Here is a 7,017-nt window from a genome sequence, read left to right as displayed (position 1 = left end):
TAAAGTCCAGATACACTGTGGTACGATCCCACTGTGACAGTGATTCTAGCCTCACGCTGCTTTTTAAGGATCCTGCATGACTGAAATCCATTTTAATTACAGGTTGATGCAAAGCAACATCTCTGCTCGAGCTATCAACTCACTAATCAAACCTCAAGATGTCGTTAAGACACTTGTTGGAGTTTGATGATCCGGTCACAAAAGCCCGAAGACGTCATTATTCCCAAACACCTTTTGTGCTGCACCATGTCAGTGTGATGCTCTCATGTACTTGAGTAAGAAAGCTTGGCTCGCATGCATAATTGATTGAGCCGCCGAGTTAGATGAAAGACAGATACGCCGTGGAGCACAATGAGAGGCAGGAGAAAAAAGAAAAACATGTTTCCCTTCGGGCCTAATGCGAGAGGAAATGGACTGCCACTTATCGCAGATCCACGGTTATGGATGTCTTGTTTCTCTGGTGAAACCGCGCCGGCTTTTTTCAAAGGGGAAAAACGTGCTGTTGAAAAGGTTAAGAGAGAGGATTCATAAAGAGGAGTATTCATTTGATTAGGAGGAGTGCTCACATGGGCCGGGGCGTCGGGTCGTGTTCCTGCAACATCTTGAATCTGTTTGAATATGATTCTGTTCCAGTCGCTTGTTCTGACCCAGTACTAACAATTATCTCTAAGTTAACTGCACCAGCAACATATCTCCACCGGTGATAAAACAAACATGCAACAAACATTCACATCGACTTCATCCTCGTCTTCCTCACGTCATCTTCATCTTCTTCATAAAAGCATGTTTACCCGATTTGCAGCTTCTTCCAGTTTGTTTCTTCGGTGTCAAAGTTCCTCGTACTTGTGGTCATCAAAAAGCTAAATACTTTGAAAGTAAAATGAATTAATTCACAACTGGATCTTTTTTGCCTCGATCTGATTTTAATGAAGCAGCTCGTTAGTGTTCTGGTAGTTTACAGAAATCTGCCTGGAAGTGAAGCTGGTGGAGAGCTGGTGTCACAGGCTTCAGGAAAAACTGGAGTCATTTAAAATATCTGATTCCTCCAGAAAAACTAGAGCTGGCCTCCTGGGTTCAGTTCATTATTTTGTGTCGATATAATTCTTGCCGGTATCTGAGCTGGTGCAGGAGGTACTGGCACCGTCTTTGTGTGGTTCTAATCCCTCTTCTGTATGATGCCTTTTCAAAAATACACTTATCGTTTATCTACTGTCACATTTTAGAAATATAGCCGTCATCCGAGCACGTTTCAGAATAAAATAAATAAAACAGCTCAACTCCAGGGACGAAATCGTCACTTATATTGATAAATGTTATATTAGTTTTATGCTCCAATGCAGGTGCTCACAGCTTAACACTGCCAGCTCTCACACACACACACACACACACACACACACACACACACACACACACACACACACACACACACACACACACACACACACACACACACACACACACCACACACATACACACACACACACACACACTTCCACCAATAGCCTTTGGATTTTGTGATGTCTTCGTCTTCTTTTTTTCAGTTAGGGTCACAAAGCGGTGACAGACTCTTCACCTCTCTGCGCTTCACCCAAAAAGTTTCATTCGATTTTTTTGCCTTTTCATTGAAGCGGCTTCAGAGCTTCTTTCTCTAACCTGTCATCTCTTGTTCCCAGCAGCTCGGTGTGATGCTGCAAAACGGATTGTGGAGGCAAGTAAGACAGACGGCTACTTGGCAAAATACTTTTTTAAAACTCATATCATCAAAAAGTCGGGACGTCTATAGTTATTAAGCATCTTTTCTTTTTTTTAGTTTTTTTATTGCCCTCCTGAGACGGTTGTGTGTTTCACGGTGACAGAGAAATGAAATAGAAAACATTAAATAAAGTTATTGTCACATAATGCATCGGTAACCGTCGAAATGGAAAAAGTTATTGTGTTTCAAACGCAGTCGTCCATCCAATAATAGTTTCTCAAAAAGGTTAAAACGACTGGAGTTTAAAATCACATCGAGACCTTCTATCGTTATTCAATCGCACAACGCTTTTACTGTATCTGTTGCACAATAGATGTGCGATGATATTCTGTCTTAGTCACTGAATCACAACATCATGACAAACCAGCTGGAGACAATATGTGAAGGAGGGAGGATGATAAAGTTTTACTAGAGCAAAGTTGTGACATTGCCTTTATATTCTCATCAGGTTGAGAGATCAGAGCAGGACACACTCTACATTTTTAATAATCCAGGCTTAATAGTTAATTTTCTGCCTCAGATTTGAACATTATAGTCTAAGTTGTGTAGAAATAAAAGCATTTCCACGCAGCCAGTTCCAGCCATTAATGAACTTGAGAACTTGTTCTAGCTGCGCTGCCAGAGGTCGTGAATGTGGAACAACACGTTTCTCAATATGAGTTTTCACCGAAGAGAGCATCCAAATCAGCAGATGTCTCAGAGGGACTTTAGCTTCTTTTCTGAGCCTAATTTCTGTGCCAGGATTTTAGAACACACACAAAACTAAGGCATTTAGTGAGTGGGGATTTGGAATCATCTCCTCTGTGTCCAATAGATTCACAGCGTTGGTCGGAGAAACTCACCGAAACTGAAACGTGTGCAAGTCTTCTCTTCACGTTCTGTATAAGCCCTGCAGAATGTGAAAATTAGACATTTGAGATCCAGGTGAGAGTTTGGATCTTTTTGTAGTTCTTGTGTGTGCACGTTCAAATCCCCTTTTAGTTTAATAGCTAGGGGGGAAGAAAGGGTTGCAGCCCCAGGAGCATCGTTCAGAAGAGTTTTAATCCGTTTCTATATTAATCATTGATGCCTATTTGGCCAATCAAGAGTTATGTTTCCCTCATAGGCTTTAATCACCAGTGTGCACCTTGCTGGATCACTGCTGTCAAGGTGGATCTTCCAGGCTGTGAGGGAGATAAATAACGTCCATATTCTTTTAAATCGTGGATCTTCATCAGCAGCAGAACCTTTCACAGCCCAGTCCCAGGGGGGCCGCAGACTGGGGGGCCACAGGACTCAGCCGGTGTGAAGCCCTCATGTTTGCTTGCCCTCCACAAACCAGGGCACTGGAAACACGCAGCTCCACAGAGAGCTGCCTCTTCCCTGACTCTATTACTGAAGCATCACCTCCTCTGTGCTGGGGCCAGCTGAGTCCATCGAGGACAGATTCTGCTTCGATACAGCCTTGGTTCCACAGTGTTCAGTGAATCAGGGTCAGAATCTATGGAGGCAATGGACAGGCAGGCGGATACAGAAAGTGATAATGGCCACAAAGATGTGAACTTCTACTTGGTGAGAGAGGAAAATCACAGACCAGTGTCTTGGATGTGAAGTATTTACATGATTTCTGTGGCACTTTGCATTTAACATAGACATATGCAGCACATAATTACTTCTCTTTGACATTTTGTCACTTTTCTCTTTCATTTTTCTTGGTAATAACTCAGAAAGAAGAGATCACACTGTTCTATTCATGGGTTTGACACAATCTATTGATGACATACAGTTAGGGTAATAGTATAAAGCATTACAGGGGCATTATGGGTATTTGTTAGCAGGTAAACATCTCAATAAACCTTATGCCTGATCTTTAAATGCTCTTATTCTTAATATTTGGGCCAATGCATGAACACTTATAGTATTCAGACATCATTACTGAGGGATCAAGTGTCACGGCGCCCTCTGTTAACACATATCATCTCGTGTTAACACACACCCGAGTTGACTTGATGGTGAGCACTTAACCAAAAGGTCGACGTGCACTCAACACACATTCAGAATAGAGACCAGTCGAATCCACCTCCGGATGTGGTCGGGCACATAATCCGCCGTGTGAACACTAAGGTTTAAAAGGTGCTGCTTCTCAGGCCTCAGGTTGTTTGTAAGGATAATCTTTAATGATAATAATCACGAGGATTATAATGACAATTTAGTCCGTCTACAAAATGCATTTTTAGTTAGATGGAATTGAGGAATTGTGGTTTTAGAACACAAACACAAGATTTTAACCGTTCCCAGAAAGAAATCTTCAATACATGACAGATTCATTAGATAAACGCTAAACTTCAATTAGAAAGATGATTAAATTGGAAAGAATTAGCTATTTATAGTCTTACACTGACCTGCATTCATCTGAAGAATCACACATGGCAATTTTCTGAATCTTTTCTGCACTAAAACAAAGCATTTTTCATTTCTATTGTTTAAGTTTCCTCTAGTTTTTTAATGCAAATTCCAGAAATGTGGCAAAAACACCATATTTTGAAGTAGAAAACCATAAAGCAGGTATAGTACACACTTGTTATTACATTTCACATTTATATTTAAAGCTGTTTTGTGTTTACTGCCCCTTACTCCCATCACCCACGTCATGGAAGCCCCTCTGCGGCTCCTCAGTCTCCCCTGAGTGAACTGAATTCTCTATTCTTGTGAGATTTACAGCCCCATTATAAAATGCCAATAACCAGAATGCTGCAGTAGTCGTAATAATTGTCGTCACAGGGTGAAATGATGAATGAAGTGAGCGTTTTTCACTGCGTCAGAGTGTTGTGATGGATTTTGTTGAAATAGGACTAAACTCTCGGTTTCTTCTCCGACTTGCAAATCTCACCAACTGCATCGATCGTCTCCACCGTGATGTTCGGCTTTCACTTCGTCCTTCTGTGTCTTTTGGCTGCCGACAGCTACAGTGATATTATGAATGTGATGGACTCTGTTCATGGGTTCCATTATGATTCTCGTCCCCGGGGCCACGAGAGACTAAGACCAGCTCGGCTGATACCTGCGCCACAACTTCCCGTGGAACAGCAAATGGGAAACAAAGAGCCCATTTTCCTCTCAATCTGGAGCTGTTATTTACTGACCGGCAATAAAACATAATTTCCTATTGTCCACGGCCTCATTACCTTTGACTCTGAAGTGTAAGGCACTCAGTGGTTCTCAGAGCATCACTCTAAAAGCCAACAGGCCTTAGTGCTCCACCACGCCAGCTGGAGGAGGAGAGTGCACTCAGGGCGGCAGAGACTCCATCTCCGAATCTGCCTGAACCCAGAAGTTTGCATTTTCTGGTGATTCCAGTCTGATTGTGGCTTTGTTAATTGGGTTTATCAATCCATGCGTCCTGTCATCAGTAAGAGCTGATGAGCATTATCATCTATTTCACCGGATCTTTTCCTTCTGCATCCAGCAAAGTCTGGCTCCCACAGCTCCTTGTCACGGTTAAATCAGCAGCTGAGGAAGAGGTTGAGTCAAGTGTCTGCTATTAGCCACTTTAAATCAGAGTCAATCTACAGTCTGCTCCGCCCAACGTCCGAATTAGCTGAGGCTCCTCGTGCAGCCTCCAAGGATTAGCGGTGGACGGAAGAATTTACCGTAACCAAAACACTCCACATTCATTCTTTTATTCAGTTTGCAGAACGCTCTTGTTGACCTATTTACTGAGAGGGATGTTCTCTGTCCTCCTGCTGTACCTTCAGTTGTTTGAGTCAAATACCCCATAAGGTTTCATTCCTCTTGTCTTGTCTTTAAAATATCAAATACTCACCACGTACAGGAACTTGTACATTTCACTCTACGTGGCGACATCAAGAAGTACGACAAGAAATCCAATTAGTAGAAAGTATCGATAGAACATATTCACCTTATGTTTCATCGTCACATCTGAGTCACAGAACGAAAAGCATTTCATCTTATCTAATCAAAAGATCTTTCCTGTAAAACACAAGCAATTAAATGTGTTATTCTGCAGGAAACACTGAGTAACTGGGTTTACTTTTTAGATGGATGTGATATTTTTCCATCCAGATACTGTGAAAGGTTTCTGAGCATTCCGCAAATACTTTCTTTTGAATACAAGATGGATAACATCAGAGCCTCTTTTTAACTATACAATTCAACAGGATTCTGAATGGAGCGTATTCAGGCTCTATCAGAATCCGGGGGGAGAAATATCACAGAGGAGCCTGATACTTTTTCCTTTTTTCTCCCTGTGTTATCTGATAATAACATTATCATGCCTGGACACTGACATTTTATGAATGTCCTTCTTCTGAAGCTCCAGTGCACAGCTGATATTAACCTTCTCTCAGGCTGAAGCTGCTCCAGGAGAGTATCGTGTTCCCAAATGCATCCATAAAAAGCCCATATACATATATCTTAGGGAGGACAGCAATCGTCCAACACGCCTCGGATGGATCGTGCATTAGTGCACCGAGGCTGCGGATGGAGTTCGGAGGCTGTGGGGGTTGAATAGCAGTTTGTTGGCTTCCTCCATTAGCCTAATGTGCTCTTTTCCACTCAATAGCCAATCCCCTCTATGCCTCTATGACTACTTTGTCATCCGCGCTTCTCTTTTCACCTCTCCGTTGGGTTTGGGGGGGTCGGAAGAGAAATATTTCCACAGTAATTTTGAATTATGCCTCTTTTAGTTGCCAATAATGGGATATATTCCTTTGTATCATTCCCTTTTTCCAATCCTCAAGGTACTCGTCACATTAAAGATTCAATAGCAGACAGGCTACATATATAAATATATATATATACTCTGAGACTAATTTAACTGTACACGCCACCGTCTGATTTCCCCAGACACAGTTGTGGCATCGTGAGGAAGAGGATGTAGAAAATCGATTGTTAAAAATTAGTTCAATGATAGTTAATTGGATAGTTAATCAAATGACAAAAGCCTGACAGTCAAATGTAAGATGAAGTTATCCTCAGGACTAAATGAGCAAAGTGTTGGAAGAATCCAAAATGAGAATAAACAACCGCGAGCAGCGATTCGGGAGTTAACGACTTAATTGGTCAATAGAAGGAAGCTGCTAAATTAAATAAAAGCAGCAATGAGTGAGTTCCAGGCTTCACAGCTACAGTTTATCTCTGCTTGTTTTTTTTTTAAGAAGTTGTAAAAAACCAATCACACCAACACGGAGCCTGCAGCCTTTCTATAATTGCACGTCCAAAGTTTGTTCGACTTCCTCTGATTTGAAAGCTCAGGAGATGGTGAA

The sequence above is a fragment of the Limanda limanda genome, chromosome 1 (genome assembly GCF_963576545.1).
Source record: "Limanda limanda chromosome 1, fLimLim1.1, whole genome shotgun sequence".
Lineage (NCBI taxonomy): Eukaryota > Metazoa > Chordata > Actinopteri > Pleuronectiformes > Pleuronectidae > Limanda > Limanda limanda.
Note: the sequence above shows the minus strand (reverse complement) of the source record.